The sequence below is a fragment of the Aplidium turbinatum genome, chromosome 8, assembly GCF_918807975.1.
Source record: "Aplidium turbinatum chromosome 8, kaAplTurb1.1, whole genome shotgun sequence".
Lineage (NCBI taxonomy): Eukaryota > Metazoa > Chordata > Ascidiacea > Aplousobranchia > Polyclinidae > Aplidium > Aplidium turbinatum.
In genome coordinates, this window is record NC_137479.1 from 6,953,377 (window position 1) to 6,970,414 (window position 17,038).

A 17,038-nucleotide genomic window follows, 5' to 3' on the forward strand; every position below is an offset into this window, starting at 1 on the left:
GAATAGCCACAGCCTAAGTTATATGCATTCTATGTTCGATTTACAATGAATGAAACATTTAAATAAAGCACATAATGAAAGAAAAGGTGTTAAATGAAACAGTACAAATGCACACAAGAAAACAATATTTTTTGTCCAGCATAATCTGCTATTATTAACATTGATTTAACGTCAGTAACGCAAATACAAAAAGGGCAAACAAGCCTGGAAAAGTGTGTTTAGCAAGTTATAGACATGAGTTTTAGTTCGCCTCCAGCTCGCACGATGGCAAGGCCTGTATTAAGTAAGCCATGGTATTATGCCTTGGTTGAAGAAAGCAAGCGGATAACAATCGTTCGCTGACGTTCATACAACATCTTTCAAGATGCGGCGAAAGGCTTCGAAGAAATAACGCGCTTAGCCAGTATTATAGTCACATACAGACCAGGGCCTCCGAGAGAAATCAGCACTGGTCGGGAAAAAATACGAAAAATGGGCCCCATAATATTTTTTAGCAAATATAGGCCTACAACTAATTTGTATCTTGCGTTGCATGTTCGTGTTAAGCTGAAATTAGCCTACTTTCCTCAGCATGAAAAGAACTTCGTTCAATGTAAAAATCATCAATAATCACTGGATTACACTTGCAGCAAAAATGCCATTGAGGCAAACTATTTTGTCTAGAAAGCTTTGTAAACACACAATAGGCCTACAAGCAACGAAAATAGTTCAACCAAGCATTTAATTCACGAGTGTCCAAACTTTTTCCCCCGCGAGCCAGATTTGATAATAAGTGTTCGCGGGCCAACAGCCACCATAATTTTTCTGAAAACTGCAAGTTGAATTTATATGATTTTGTGTGTCTGCAGGCCAAAAATAACACATTGTACAACAACAGGCGCGGGCCATACAAAAACATCTCGTTGGCCAGAGTTGGCCTGCGGGCCGGACTTTGGACATGCCTGATTTAATTCAGCCCTTTCTGGACTTTTTGCAATGCAAACTTACGGATCACAGCATCAAATGATTAAATTTTGCGACGTCTGAATTGATGCACAGCATGTATAGTTAGGCTTTTCAATCGGTTTTGAGTCATAAGACTTAGGCCTACTGGAGCGCAAACAATTCTTTACAAATTTCAGTAATGCTAAAATGCTAAAACCACGTTCTCAATGCGCAACCGTTGGAGGTAGCTACCGGAACACAAAAAAAATCATAACAAAACTATTTGGAAAAACCTTTCGAAATATGGGGTGGTTCGTTCTGGTTTGCAGCTGAAGTTTGCTGTGTGGTTTTCTGTCAAAAGTACCACCTCATCCAAAATGTCTTAAAAAATGTCATTGTTGTGTAGCCTACAAATGGTTAAAATTTGTCCCACATGCCCGCAACTGCACAACAGACATACGATGAAATTTTCATGGAACTTCAAACCATGGACTTCTAAATATTAGCATCTGGACTGGAAACGCAGTGACCAACAAAAGGCCAAACAGTTGGTACAACAGTTGGCTGTTGGCCCACTGTTGGCCAACTGTTGTACCAACTGTTTGGCCTTTTGTTGGTCACTGCGTTTCCAGTCCAGATGCTACTATTTAGAAGTCCATGTTCAAACTCATCGACGATATGTTTGAGTTAGTTGATACATTTGTCAATTCCAACAACTATCGAATCCCCTTTGCGATGTACGGTAGGTAGAATACATCTCCTTCGAATGATTCAGCTAGTTAAGTGGAGTAATGAAAGCGTTCTGTCCTCAAGAAAAGAAAATCATTTTCTTTTAAATTTATAATTGCCACTGCAACTTTAGCTTGCGAGTAGTAGCCTAGTTTACTCTTCTCAACTTTCTCTTACTTAGATTACATCTTCCTTTAATTTCATTAAATTCATCAGTGAATCTTGTTTAAGACCGGAATCCACATAATGCAAAGCAGTCACAAATTTAAAACTGCTAGTTGTAGGCTACTTTAGCATTGACTCAGCTTCCGATCAAGCTCTTGCTGGATCCAACTTGATGCATTTAAGAGACGTCTTTAGAGCTCCAATTGCAAAAGGGTATTGTAAAGCATTGGGTTTGACTGCACCACGCCTTGATTACCCTCTCGAAGTCAATTTTCTTTGCAAGATGATAGGACAGCTTTCTTTAGATTTTTCAGAATTTTTCCTCTGACTGGGCTATAACTTTAAAGATGCCACTAGCTTAAAGATAATTAATCAATTACTCCAAAAATGATAAGACATTTGAACAACTCTGTCTGTAGGCAACATTATGAATTCCAACTAGATTTAAGCAACAACATCCATAAACAAAAAACTCATTACCTTCCAAAATCACATCATGAGAAGCATGACCACCAAAAGGCTACTTGACTACACGAAAACAGAAGATCTTTTAACTATGACAAAATTACATCCAATTGCAGCAATAATAAAATCAAAAGTTTTAAAACTGTTCGGCCACACTAAAAGATCACTATTCGGAATCAGCAAAGTTTGCACAAAAGGAAAAGTAGAAGAAAAAAGAAAACGTGGCAGACAACTAAAACGATGGCAAGACAACATCCAATCATGGACCGGACTCAACTTGGCAACATTGGGCGAGCTGGCTCAAAATCGCCACTCTTGGAAGCAAATAACTCATGTTGATGCACAATCTGCTGCAGGCGGAGATTATGACTGATGATGATTCATAAACAAAAAATATACAGGACTTACTTTCTTTAATCGTGCTTGGACTGATACCTTTAACTTTCCCAGATAACTTATGTTGAATACAACATCCTATGCCTGGCCAACGCAGATTTTGAAGTTAAGGTTCAGTTGTCAAGCAAAAATAGTCCCCGCTTAGCTAAAACAGCACCAGTTTTCAAGTTGAAACTATCAATACAATCGAAACCGTTCAGTGATACAGAAATTATTTCAGCTTCAGATTTTACGTCTTGAAGCTGTTCAACCATAGATATCTTACATATAGATATGCAACTCAGCAATCGTGGAATTATCGTCACGCTCGACTGACTTTATGGACACAATCAACAATCAAGGTTGCCAGCTTGGCTAGCGTATCTATGGTAGGCTATTATTGTACGGTTTGGGCTTGGCGAGTGGCGGCTTTTGAGCTCCTTTGGAATATTTTGTTTGGCGTATATTTCAAGTTTTCACAGAATAGCCTACTATGAAAAATCAAGACAATAATCTTTCTTCACGTAGGTTATGCAACTTCTGTTTCATGATCGTTGGAACTACCATTTAAGCTTATTTCCAGTGACTCATTAAAGCTTGTTGTAGGCAGTTTACAAACCTGAGATAGAGGGGCGCCGGAACGATTTTAGGGTGAGATATACGGTAGCGATAATGCTGGGCAACTCGTTCGTTTTCCCGCTATTAGCCATGAAAGTCGAAATGTGAGACAGATGAATAATTGCAATAACTTGAACAAGAAACGAAAGGTAAATTTCACATTCATAGCATCACAATCTGCCGCAAAGTATAAAATGTGTCCACGGGATAATTTGTGTGGGCCTACTGTAGGCTATAGGCCCTATAATTTGGCTAAAAGCGAATAGCAGAAGTTGTTAGCCTATATTGCAAAATGTGCAGTAGCTTACATGACCTTAAAAGGGCACCATTGCCCCCATCCAGAGAAAATTTGAGGGCAGGGGGCATCCTCCCCCCTGCTGAGACAGCTTCATTAGCATCACGGATCCAACCGCCAAACCAAGACAATTTTAATGTTTGGTACACACCATAACTAGGCTACCAAATGCTATAGCACAGCTTTCGGTAGCCAGCAGTAACTTTCATTTTGGTAACACTCAGTAGATTAATTGAATAAAACTTCAGCTTGTCCTGGAACTACAGCTCCAAAAAAGGTCTTTACCTACTTATCAATGGTTGACAGGCTTGTTGTTAGGCATTGTCGGAAATTTTCAAGCATTTTCAGGGGTTGTCAGGCATTGTAGAATAGCTACTTTTAGGCATTGTCTAGGATTTACAGGCATTGTCGATCATTATCAGTGGTTGACGGGTTTGTTAGGCATTATAGAACATTTTCAGGCATTGCCAAACATTTTCAGGGGTTGTCGAGGATTTTCAGGAGTTGTCAGGCATTGTAGAGTAGCTACTTTCAAGCATTGTCGGGAATTTCCAGGCATTGTCAAGGATTTCCAGGCATTGTTGATCAATATCAGTGGTTGACAGGTTTGGTAGTCATTATGGAACATTTTCAGGCATTGTCGAACATTTTCAGGGGTTGTCGAGCATTTTCAGAGGTTGTCAGGCATTGTAGAGTAGCTACTTTCAGGCATTGTCGGTAATTTCAAGGCATTGTCTAGGATTTAGGGGGGGCAGAGGGTGCAGGTACCCCGGACCCCCGACTGTTAAAGGGCCCCCTACGTGAAAAAAATGTGATTTTGTGTTACTTTTTTTTGTTTTAGCTTTCGTGGTTTCTGCAAAATGCTGTGCAGTGCTGGATTGATGCTACTGTAGACGTCGAGGGGGTGTTTCGCGCCATAGGCGAATTTTTTTTCACGGGGGCCCCTGATCTAAAAGTGCCCCGGGCCCCCCATCAGTTAAATCCGGCCCTGTGTGAAAATGAAATCAGTTTTTTATCAGATTATAATCAAAATCAAATATCGTAGTCTGAAAGTGCCGCCCCCAGACGTGCCGCCCGGGGCGGTCCGCCCCTCCCCCCCCCTAGCTACGCCACTGATTGTCGGACATCTTCAGGCATTGTCTAGGATTTCCAGGCATTGTCGAACATATTCAGTGGTAGATAGGTTTGTTAGGCATTGTCGAACGTTTTCTTGGGTTGTCGATCATTACCAGGTTTTGACAGGTTTGTCAGGCATTGTCGATACTTATGATAGCCAGGTCATTTAAACGCTGCTGTGTTTGTGTATACCGTAAATACGTTTACATCCTACGCAAAATAGAAAGGGATCATTCTGCTGCGCATGCAGAGCTGGGAATGAAAATGCATGAAAATGTTCGACAATGCCTTACAAACGTGTCAAAAACCAATAATGATCGACAATGCCTGGAAATCCTAGACAATGCTAGGAAATGCCCAACAATGCCTAAAAGTAGCTTAATCTAGAATGCCTGACTACCCCTGAAAATGCTAGACAACCCCTGAAAATGTTTGACAATGCCTGACAAACCCATCAACCACTAATAATGATCAACAATGCCTGGAAATCCTAGACAATGCCTGGAAATTCCCAACAATGCCTGAAAGTAGCTACTCTACAATGCCTGACAACCCCTGAAAATGCTCGACAATCCCTGAAAATGTTCGGCAATGCCTGAAAATGTTCCATAATGACTGCCAAACCTGTCAAACACTGATATTGATCGACAATGCCTGGAAATCCTAGACAATGCCTGGAAATTCCCAACAATGCCTGAAAGTAGCTACTCTACAATGCCTGACAACCCCTGAAAATGCTCGAAAACCCCTGAATATGTTCGATAATGCTTGAAAATGTTCGACAATGCCTCACAAGCCTGTCAACCACTGATAATGATCGACAATGCCTGGAAATCCTACACAATGCCTAGAAATTCCCAACAATGCCTGAAAGTAGTTAGCCTACTCTACAATACCTGAAACCCCTGAAAATGTTCGACAACCCCTGAAAATGCTCCACAACCCCCCAAAAAGCCGACAATGCCTGACAATGCCCGACAATGCCTACAATGCCAGAGAATGGGTATTTAGAGGTACCCTCTGTGACTGTGATTTGTTTTCAATCGCCAGAATCTCCATAAAGCAGTCCATGCGGAACGAGAATGTGACGTCATCACAAGCAATCCATACGTCAACTTGAAAACGAAGAAAGTTTTATTTAAACAAAAACCAAAAAAATATATTAAAAATAAAGTTGTTTTGCTGTGCCAAGTTTGAAGTCAATGCATACAGCCATAGCTACGCTATTAGCCTTCAAACATCTTTACGCACCACTGAGTTGCATATCTATATATAAGATATCTATGGTTCAACATCGCCTACCTTAACACGAAAATGATTTGTTCTTGATGAGAAGCATCGAGAATGACATTTACAATGATTGAGAAATACTTGGAACTACGCACTTCATTTAAGAATTTGTTGATTATTTAGTTGGTCAAAAGTGAGAAAAACTAACTGGTAAAGGTGATCAGGTACTATGACACTTCCTCAAATGGGCGATCAACCTAACACAGAAAGCAATCATTAAGAAAATAAATCAATAGTTTTTTTTCAAGTCTAAACCATTTGACCAAGTAAACACTCACAATAGTATTTCAAATTTTTTTTTAATATAATTTATGTTGTGGAACCGGTTTTCTTCCTATAGGATTCATCAGCACAACTGGATCGAAACGAAATAATTACAGAAGATTACTATTAGCACAACTAGCCCAAAAAAAACGCAAATTTACATGTTAAATAAATAAAAAAATAAAAGTCACTAAATGTCCAAAACCTTCATATCCTTGCTTTATTCTTTTTCTTTTCTTTTTTTTCTTCATAGTATTGCCAAATACAGAAAATATTGCAACAATTTGATACGATATCTTACTAAAGCTGTCCGTACAAGCAGCAGTAAAAAGTAGAATAATTGAGATGAGTTTTACAAGTATGATTAAGAAATGCTTATGACGGTGCAATATGGAACAAACGCTTCTATTACATCATCATGCTAAACTTGCAAGATGCAAAAGGTTAGCAATCAATGCGGCAGAAATAGGTGACAAGGAATGGAAAAACTAGAAAAACCAATCTATGATCAAAAGTGAGAAAAACTAACTGGTAACTGGTAATTTTTCTCACTTTTGATCATAGATTGGTTTTTCTAGTTTTTCCATTCCTTGTCACCGGTTCCTTGGCATTCCATTCCTTGTCATCAGTTTTTCCCGCGCTTTTATAAAGTAAACAGCAAAGATTTTGCTCTCCAGGTCTAAATATATAAATTGGACTCAAGAAAAACTAAGACCTGGAGAATAACTAAATTCGGACAAAATAAGAAAGGTATTTAATTGTGATCATTTCAGTAGCAAAACTTTCGAAATTGAAAAAGAACTCGTAGAAAGAGGTCACTATAAAGAAACCTTGATTTAGGCAAGCTAGAAGCTATCAGTGAATTTGGCAGCCATTCTGTTAGTTGCATTTTCTGAGTTGGATTGCTCAGAGTTAATTGAACTTTAAAGAAAAGTAACAAGAAATCTTTTCGGACGTCTTTATATTTTACCTAACCGTTGTCAACCTTCATTCTCACCCAGAACAAGAGAAAACCCTGTCCAGGTTTGGTGCTGTAACCGTTGACTCAGAAAAAGGTTGTTTATGACCTACCAAATCAATTTTTTAAAGGATTAAATCTGGACTTTTTCATTGTCGGCCTACTGTATGTTACAACTCTGCCTTTTCTTTAATTTTCTTTTGTTGGCCAATAGTTTGTAGTTCACCACTAACTTTTTATTGTAAATTTCTACTTAAATAACACTAACTTGGTACGTACGGTAGAAGGCTGATGTTTTAACTTCCTTGTTAAACTTGTTTATTATGACGTATTAATAGTGATTTTGTTTCTAAGTTTTTTCTCACACTACTTCGACTTGATTTGCTGTACGTTCTATTTAGTCTTAATTAATTGCAAGTTCTTGCATTAAATTGTCTCTTTTGTCACCCATAGCCTAAGTAATTTCTCAGTTCTGTTATATTGATTATAAGATATAAATGCAGGTGTTGGTGGTTTATTCACTTATTTGTTTTGTTGTACAATCATTCCGTTATCTTTTGTATCCTATATCATTGGTTGTTTGTTTGTCTATTGGAAACATTTTCTTTCTTGCAATGTCTGCTGACTACGTAAATTCTTACTCAAAAAACTCCCTCTCTAGTAACAAAACATATTCTCATGACCAGAACACATTTACTACGCCTGCAAATTTTGCCACTGAAAACACGTCAAAGAAAACCATCGTCACCACCTCTGAGTATGCAGACGTTGCTGAAATACGTACAAAACTAAAGCATGGATCAAAAAAAAATTCTCAATATTTCACTTCAACATGGTTAGCTTAATAAAAAACAAATTTAAATTAGAAGAATTAATGACTCAGTTGGATTTTAAACCTAATATAATGTGCATAACGGAAACAAAATTAAAAATGGAAAATCCATTAGTTAATATTGCTGAATACAAATTCATACAAGCTGATTCTCCAACCACTGCTGGTGGCGTTGGAATGTACCTTCATAACTCAATCATTTACTCTGAAAGACAAGATCTACAATTTATAATCGAAGACTGTGAAAACATGTGGATAGAGCTGTCTCATACCAATTCTAAAAAAATTATTATAGGCGTTGTATACAGACATCCATCTTACAGAATCCATCTTACATTATGAAGTTTTCTTGGATAAATTCAATTCAATTCAATTCAATTCAATTTATTTTTCTTTGTCAGAATGCAAAAGAAATGATATTGAGAAAAAGAAATACAGTAACAAAACTAACAAAAGGAAAAGGTGGCAAAACCTTAATGGTTTAAGACGTGCGTGAAAGGATCTAATATTGCGGTATATGCATCAATAAATATAGTCAAGCACGGCCACCAAACCTGATACTTTAAAATAAGTTGATGAATTAGTTAAGAATCAGTCGCCTCCTCGTTCCTGGAACAACTGGAGCGCCAATTCTTAAAGCAATGAGAACACGACTGAACCCAACATCACAAAAACAAACTAATATACACAGTTACACACACATATTGAAATTACATAACGGACTATCAAAACAAGGACTATTTACAGATTTCATACAGAAATAAAGTGTTCGCAGCAACGATATTAAGTAGCCTATATATTGTAGAACAAATACATAATATGGCAGCTCATTATCAAGATAAAATAGTTAAAAAAGCTTTGTTTTTTAAGTTAATTTCCTGCGCATGTAAGAGCATAACAAGCATGATGATATAGCAGCGTGTTTTTGGTATTTCTAATAAGAGTTGAATCATCTTTGATAGCGTCAGTGAGGGATGGAGTGTTTTTGGTATCGCTAATGAGAGGTGGAGACTCTTTGGTAGCGCCGATGAAGGATGTAGTGTCTGAGTTGTTTCATGCATCTTTTCCAAACCAACCTAAATAATAATCTTACGAAAAGTCAAGCGATCCTCTGAACGAACATAATAGCTTATAATAATCAGGGGAGTAGTTAGATGCAAGCTGGTAGTAACTTAGTGATATATTCTTATCTGGCAAATATTAAATTATGCAATACGGTATAGTAGCTTATTCATGGAAGAGTAAAGATAGTAATCATCATCCTTATCCGGTCGGGTGTAATATATAAGATATACGTATAGTAAGATATGTTAATGTATAATATAGTAATATATGATATGTAGGATAAATTTACAAAAGTGGCATTTGGAAAGGCATGCTATACCAGGATATGGTGCAACAATCAATAATACAGTCAGATAATTAAAGAGTTACAGCATAGGTTGTTAGAGGTTAATTTTCAAAACGCAAGTGCTTTTTCAGGTTACTGCAAAATATTGAAAAGGTTTCAATTTCAGTGATGGTTTTCGGGAGATGGTTCCACACTTTAACTCCACTAAACTGAATGGATTGTTGAGTCAAGCTTTTGGAGAAGTAGGGGAGGAAAAAGTGATTGTTGCTTCTGGTTGATATTGAGTGCAAATTGTTATTAAGTTGAAATAGAGAATTAAAGCATTGGGGTAAGTGATTGTGTTTGAGTTTGAACATAAATTTTGCAGTTTCTATTGTGTATAGTTCGTCAATTGTGAAGAAATTATGGGATTCAGAGTGATTTGATTCATGTTTTGCAATCATTTTTATAAATTTGTCGCAAATCTTTTGAAGCTTTTTTAAAACAGTTACATGACCATGCTTCCATACACTTATGCAATACCGGAGATTGCTTTCAATTAAGGAATGGTAAAGGCAAATCAAATTGTTGGTGTTTAGGTAGGGCTTAACCTTGCAGATAACTCCAAAGTTTTTGCGAAGTTTTTGCAGTAAAGATAGCATGTGGGGTTTCCATGACAAGTCTTCGCTCAGCAAAATGCCCAGAAAACTAATAGTGTTGACACGTTCAATGGGTTGATTGCATATAGATAGTGTGTAAGAGAGGTTTGAAAGTTTATTTGTATTATTGAATAACATGTATTTTGTTTTTTTTACATTTAGTGATAACTTATTTGCTGCTAACCAATTTGTTACTCCTGTCATTTCCTCATTCGCCATTTCGAAAAGTTTATCATAATTTTTACTGCAAAAGAATAAATTGGTATCGTCAGCAAACATTATAGATTCAGAGTGTACTAAACATCTCGAAAAATCATTAACATAGATTAAAAATAATAGTGGTCCAAGGATCGATCCTTGTGGTACTCCATAACATATTTCTCTTTTAGCAGACATTGAGTGAGATACTTCTACAACTTGAAATCTGTTTTGTAAGTAACTTCTGAACCAGTCATGGGCTATACCCCTAATACCAAAATAGTACAGTTTGTTTAGCAGAATGTGGTGATCGATAGTATCAAATGCTTTGGACAGGTCCAAAAATATACCTAGTGTTGTTTCTTTTCTTTCAATTGCATTTGAAATTTTATCAACAAGATGTAATGCTGCATGACTTGTTGAGTGATTTTGTCTGAAACCAAACTGCTGACCATAGAAGAAGTTATTGCCTTCTAGAAAATTGTATATTCTATTGTACATTATTTTCTCAAGTACTTTTGAAATTGCTGGTAATAAACTGATAGGTCGATAATTACTGCAGTCTTCTGCTTTCCCTTTTTTAAATACAGGTATTACTTTAGATGTTTTGAATGATGATATGAATTTGCCATTGGTTAAGGATAGGTTAAATATATGTGCAAGTGCAGTAAGTATATTGTCTGGGGAAGCTTTTATAATTTTTGTTGGTATTTCATCAATGCCACAACTTAGTTTGGATTGAAAGGAAGAGAGAATTTGCTTAATTTCAAGAGTGGTGGTGGGCTGTAAAAAAATTGATTTACTAATAGGATTGGAAAGGTATTCTGAAAATTGTGAAGTTTTGTTTGGGATTTTATCAACTAGCTTTGAGGCAATTGAAGAAAAATATTCATTAAAGTAGTCAGCTTTATCTTTGTTGTGAGTTAAGATTTTATCTCCAGCAGCCAGACGGGACCATTTGTTGCACTTGCTTCTCCCTAATAGCTGATTTAAAACACTCCAGGTGCTTTTAAGATCATTTTTGTGTTTTAACAGAGCAATTTTGAAATGATTTTTCTTTTTGAGTTTCAGTGATCTAACATAAAAGTTTCTCAGAGCATTGTACCGGGATTTATTTATTTCAGATGATTTTCTAATGTACTTTTTATATGCAAGTTGTTTTTTTCTATGAAGTTCACAGAGTTCAGCATCATACCAACATTGGGTTTTCGTGTGTTTTACTGATTTGACAGGAAAACTATTTTTAAATAATTCGGAGTAATTGTTAAAAAACCTATTGTAAGCTGCATCAGTGTTAGTTTCTTCCATTATATTTTTAGTGTTAAACTCTGATAGTCTTTTAACAAAATTACAGATGTTTGTGTTACTAAAGCACCTTTTCTCTTTGAGGTGGGAAAATTCTTGAATTAAACCTAATTGAGAGCATTGTATTACAGGCAGATGGTCAGCAATGCAGTCAACTATTATACCAGCATTTGTTTTGGCATTATAGACATTTGTCCATATGTGATCAATAGCTGTGGAACTGGATGAAGTAATTCTAGTTGGTTTAGTTATCAATGGATGGAAGCTGTATTCAAACATTGCATCAACATAGTTACTAGTGTGACAGTTGTTATGGTCTAATAGATTGTAATTAAAATCGCCCATAATAAAACATTGTGCATTTGATTTTGATATTGTTTTTATAGTTAGAAGGAGTGTCTGTAGAAAATCAGAGTTTACAGCACAAAGTGATTGAGGGGATCTATAAATAGTACCACAAGTTAACTTTTTTTTGTTCACGAATAAATCAACAAAAAGAGATTCAAACTTTTTTTCTTTCATAATAGTTAAGTCATTTCTTACAGAGAACATAAGATTATCTTTAATGTACAGTGCTACTCCTCCGCCCTTCTGTTTGCATCTGCTGTTTGCAAGAAAAACATACCCTGCTAGGGAGGTAAATTCACCAATCTGATTTATTTTTAGCCATGTTTCATTGATGGATATAATATGTGGTTTAATTTTCATGGAGGTTAAAAGTGCTTGAAGTTTAGAGAAATTGTTTGGGTTGGATAGAGATCTAATGTTTAGATGCATAGTTATCAGGGATTCATTTATTTGCATATTTGCTAATAATGAGCTTGCTTCAGTTGAACTGATATACACATCATTGACTTCAAAATATAGATCTGATTCATCATTACTGGCAATTTCATTTGCATTTTTAGATGAAAAAAGCTTGTTAAGTACTGAAGGTTCATTGCTGAGGGGTTGAGGGGCTGTGTGTATGAACAGTTCTGAGAAATTAGTATTATCACAGTTTAAAAAGGGTAAAGAGTTTTGCAGACAATTTCTGCATAAGTAAGAATGATCAAGTTTTTTACATGTACCAGTGGGTATTCTTATATTACTGGTAGTGCATTTAAAGTGATAAGAAAAGCCACACATGCTGCAAAATGTGGATTTCTGGTTGCTGCGAACAACCTTATTACATATGTTACATTTAGGTTTAAGCATAACAAATAAGGAATAAGGACTTACCTGTATAGCTGTGAAAAAACATACCAAACTAAATGCAGAAAATGTAGCCTACTGGTTTAGTGCTGAAAGCACTATAATTGTGTTATTGTTATTTTGGGAATAAATGGATCAAAAGGACAATAATAAAATATACTAATGTCAGTTGAAAGAAAACATATTTTTCTAATTGTCAGACTTGTAGTCCATGTACTAATTTGCGACCGTTTATCTTCAGGGACCTTTAGACATTTTATTTGTTAACTTAAACAGCTCCAAATTTTTTCTGTCAAATTATTTTTAGTTGCAAAATCTTTGCAAATTTTGAAGTGGACACCATTGCAGCGATGGTAGCAAATTCATACATGGACCCTAATATAAAGTTAATTTTAGTAGTTTATTTATTAATATGTCATTATCTGAGAAAGAACAAGTTTCTATTTACAATTTAAGCTGATAAAAAGTAGGTTATTATATGGATGTAGCTAAAATCAAGTAGTTTATCTATTTACTTAACTCTTCAATGTCCTTTGTTGAGTGAACTTGGTGCTTTTTTTCCTTGACATAAGCGAAAATGTTGCCATTGAAGGTGTAGACATTACTTTTTCCGAGTTTCTCTTTTGCCTGATTAAGTAATAAAAGCCTTTTTTTAGTTAGAGATTCAGTGATTGCCATTCCTGTACCTTTCAATTTTGTTTTCGACTTAAATATCATGTCACGAATAGACCGCCTGGTAAATTTTACAATCATAGGTTGTTTTTTAGACCTTTGGGACAGTGGATGGCAAATACTGATGTCCCAAGCAGTTACCTCAGTACCAGTACTCATTTTCCTATTAAATATATTTAAAACATAATCAACAAATGAGGCATGGCTGCTTGATCTATCAGGCATGTCTGAGCAGCCATGAATGATCAAGCAGTCACGCCGAGAATACTGTTCCTGCTTGTCCAGCTGTTCTTCAAAGTTTTGTGTAGCAGAAGATATGCCACTAATCTTCTTGGCAAGGTCATCTATTCGTTTGTCTAATCGTTCAACAGCATTTTTTTTAGGACCTGAAACAAAAGGGACAGGATTAGTATCAGTTTTAGATTCAGAATTTATGTCACCACACTGACCTTTGAGAACCTTTTGTTCTTCCTTGATTTGAGCCAAGCTGTTCAACACATCTGTCATCATAACTCTCAAGTCTTCTTTACCTCCCATTGCAGTACCGTAATGAATAGTAGACTAGTTAAATAAAGATTTAATGGTAGTTTTAACACAGACGTCCTAGGCACTCATTTACCTGAAACTTATTCAAATAGAATGTATTCAAATAGAAATTCAGTGATACTTTACACATGATTCAAAAAGAACGTTGTGACTTCTTCGTTTTGGGTGATTTCAACATTGATTTAGCCAAATCTAATAAAGAATCCAAAATTTCTTCTTATTTGCAAGCTGTAACTGCTTTGGGATGCTCAAACTTGATTAATGTGCCTACCAGAATTACCGAAAGTTCGTCAACATTACTTGATCACATTTATACTAATAACAGTGAAAGTGCACAAACTAATGTATTGACTTATGATATATCTGATCACTTACCAACATTTTTATTAATCAAAACTGTACCACGCAAAATGAAAAAACGTCCGTATTTGACAAGAAAAATTGAAGAAAATAAAATTGATGCTTTTTTGAGTGAACTTTCAGATCAACTTGAAAACCTAAAATTAACCACAAGCTATCAAAATATTAACGACAGCACTAATAAATTGATACTTATTTTGCAAACACTAATCAACTCTCATTTCCCATTAAAAAAACTCAGTAGGAAAAAGTCTGGATTGTACAACAAGCCATGGATCACAAAAGGAATTCTGGTTTCAATCAAACACCAAAATAAATTATTCAAACTTTGCTACAAAAAAAATAGTCCTGAAAAAGTATCTTTTTACAAGAAATATAGAAACAAATTAACTCACATTAAACAAATCTCAAAACAAAACTACTTCAAACAACGCTTCAATGAATCGAGACACAACTCATCAAAAACATGGAAATCTATCAATGAACTTCTTCAAAAAAAGAAAGCTAAAACGAATACTCTTCCCAATGAACTTATTGCAGAAAACATTTCATACAAAAAACAAGAACAAATATGCAACCAACTTAACTACCACTTTACACATATTGGCGAAAAATTAACTTCACACTTAAAGCAAAAGTCAAACTTTGATTCATTCATGGGGCCTGCTTTAAAACAAACATGTGCGGTATATGAAACTGATGAAAATGAAGTCGAATGCCTAATAAACAAACTAGATGTTAAAAAATCGGATGGACCAGATGACATCTCTTCTCGAATGTTAAAGTTATCAAAAAGTATTATTGCACCTCATTTAACTAAACTTTTTAATGCATGCTTGAAACAAGGAATATTTCCTGACGCTCTAAAAATTTGCAAAAGTTATTCCTATTTTCAAGAAAAAGGCAAAAGCAGATCCAACTAATTACCGTCCTATTTCCTTGCTTTCAAATATCAGCAAACTTTTAGAAAAAATTATTTACAAACGCTTGATGAGCTTTCTTGACAAATTCAACGTGATTAATGATCAACAATTTGGATTTAGGGAAGGTCATTCTACAACGTTAGCATTAAGTAATCTTCATGAAAGACTAATTGAACTCAAAGAAAAAAATCATTACGTTTACCTGTTATTTCTTGATTTAGCAAAAGCGTTTGACACCGTTAACCACCAAATACTTCTAAAAAAGCTGGAGTTTTATGGCCTGAGAGGTTTAATGGGAGGCCTTATAAAATCTTACTTACACAACCGCCAACAATATGTTTCTGCTGATGGCTTCAAATCAAAGCATGAAAATATCACATGTGGTGTTCCTCAAGGATCTATACTTGGACCATTGCTTTTTCTGCTTTACATAAATGATTTGCCTCTTATAACAACTTTCGATTCTCAGCTATTTGCTGATGACACTGTTTTTTTTACTTCAGCAACATCTATTTTGCAATTGCAGCAAAACACTGAAATTGAGATGCAGCGTATCACTGATTGGTTCAATGCAAACAAATTATGTATCAACTACTCCAAGACATTTTACATGTTACTTGAACGAAAAGGAGGGTCAACTTCAAAACTAAATGTAGTCTTAAACAACACAAAAATTCAAAAAACAAACAACATCAAATATCTTGGCATATTGCTTGATGACAAACTGAGTTGGAATTATCACATTGAAGATCTATCTGGGAGATTGGCAAAAATATCTGGAATATTTTATAAAATTAGAAACTACACAAACAAACAAAGCATGTTAACACTGTACTATGCTCTTGCACGATCAATAATACAATATGGCATTTTATGTTGGGGTTCAAGCACACAAAAACTGCTCAAGAAAATTTCGACAATGCAAAATCGAATCATTCGCACAATAACCTTTAGCAACAGAAGAGCAAAACTTTCACTACTGTACCAAGATCTCGACATACTTCCCATCACTAACTTGCATCAATTAGAAATTTCTAAATTTGTCTTTAAATTTAAAAATATGCTATTGCCAAGCTATTTTGAACCATACTTTAAGGAAATTACTGAAGTACATTGCCATGGCACTAGAGCTTCTCAAAAAAATAACTTTCACTTACGTAGTGTCAGCTCAAGAAAAGGCCAAGGCAGTTTGAAATTCTTAGGCCCAAAAATATGGAATGATTTACCTTCTGAAGTAGTAGGGGCTACGAGTGTAAAAACTTTCACAAAAAAATGTAAAATTTATTATATGAAAAAACTTTGTCTGTGACTGTTTTTATTGCCACAACATTGACGAGTGTTATCGCAAATTTTTCGGATTGAACATTGTTGATACTACGTAGACCTAGGTCTACTACTCACGAACTAGTGCTAAGTACTATTTATTAACGGCTGTCATCTTATTAACTGTATTCAAGTCGGCCTATAAACTGACTGATTTTGTTAAGGTTTAAAGTTATATACTATGATTAGGCCTACGTTTAGTGTTTCTGTTTCGTCTTTTATGCTAGCAGTTAGAAGTTGTTGTTTATGCATAGTTTTTTGTTTGTTTTTTTTCTCATAACTTACTACTTTTGTAGGGCATGATATTTTTTGATATTTGAATAAAATCACAGCAATTCACTTGACTGTCGCAGCAGTAAACAACTTTTTGTTTTCATTTTTTACGGAACTTAAGCTTATCCTATTTTAACGCATATCTTGGTTTCAACGTAATGCCGATGTTTGACATTTGTCACATTAAAAACACGGGAAGCAGCTGACTCGATGACTAATATAGT

General features: G+C 35.4%; 1 long non-coding RNA gene across 1 annotated transcript; it reads left to right on the plus strand.

Moving 5' to 3' along the window:
- Positions 1–6,788: 6,788 nt before the first annotated feature.
- LOC145775577 (uncharacterized) lies at positions 6,789–11,973 on the plus strand. The gene is made up of 3 exons (XR_014290162.1): positions 6,789–6,991; positions 9,514–9,710; positions 11,655–11,973. It is a non-coding gene; the product is annotated as an uncharacterized LOC145775577 (long non-coding RNA).
- The last annotated feature ends 5,065 nt before the right edge of the window (positions 11,974–17,038 follow it).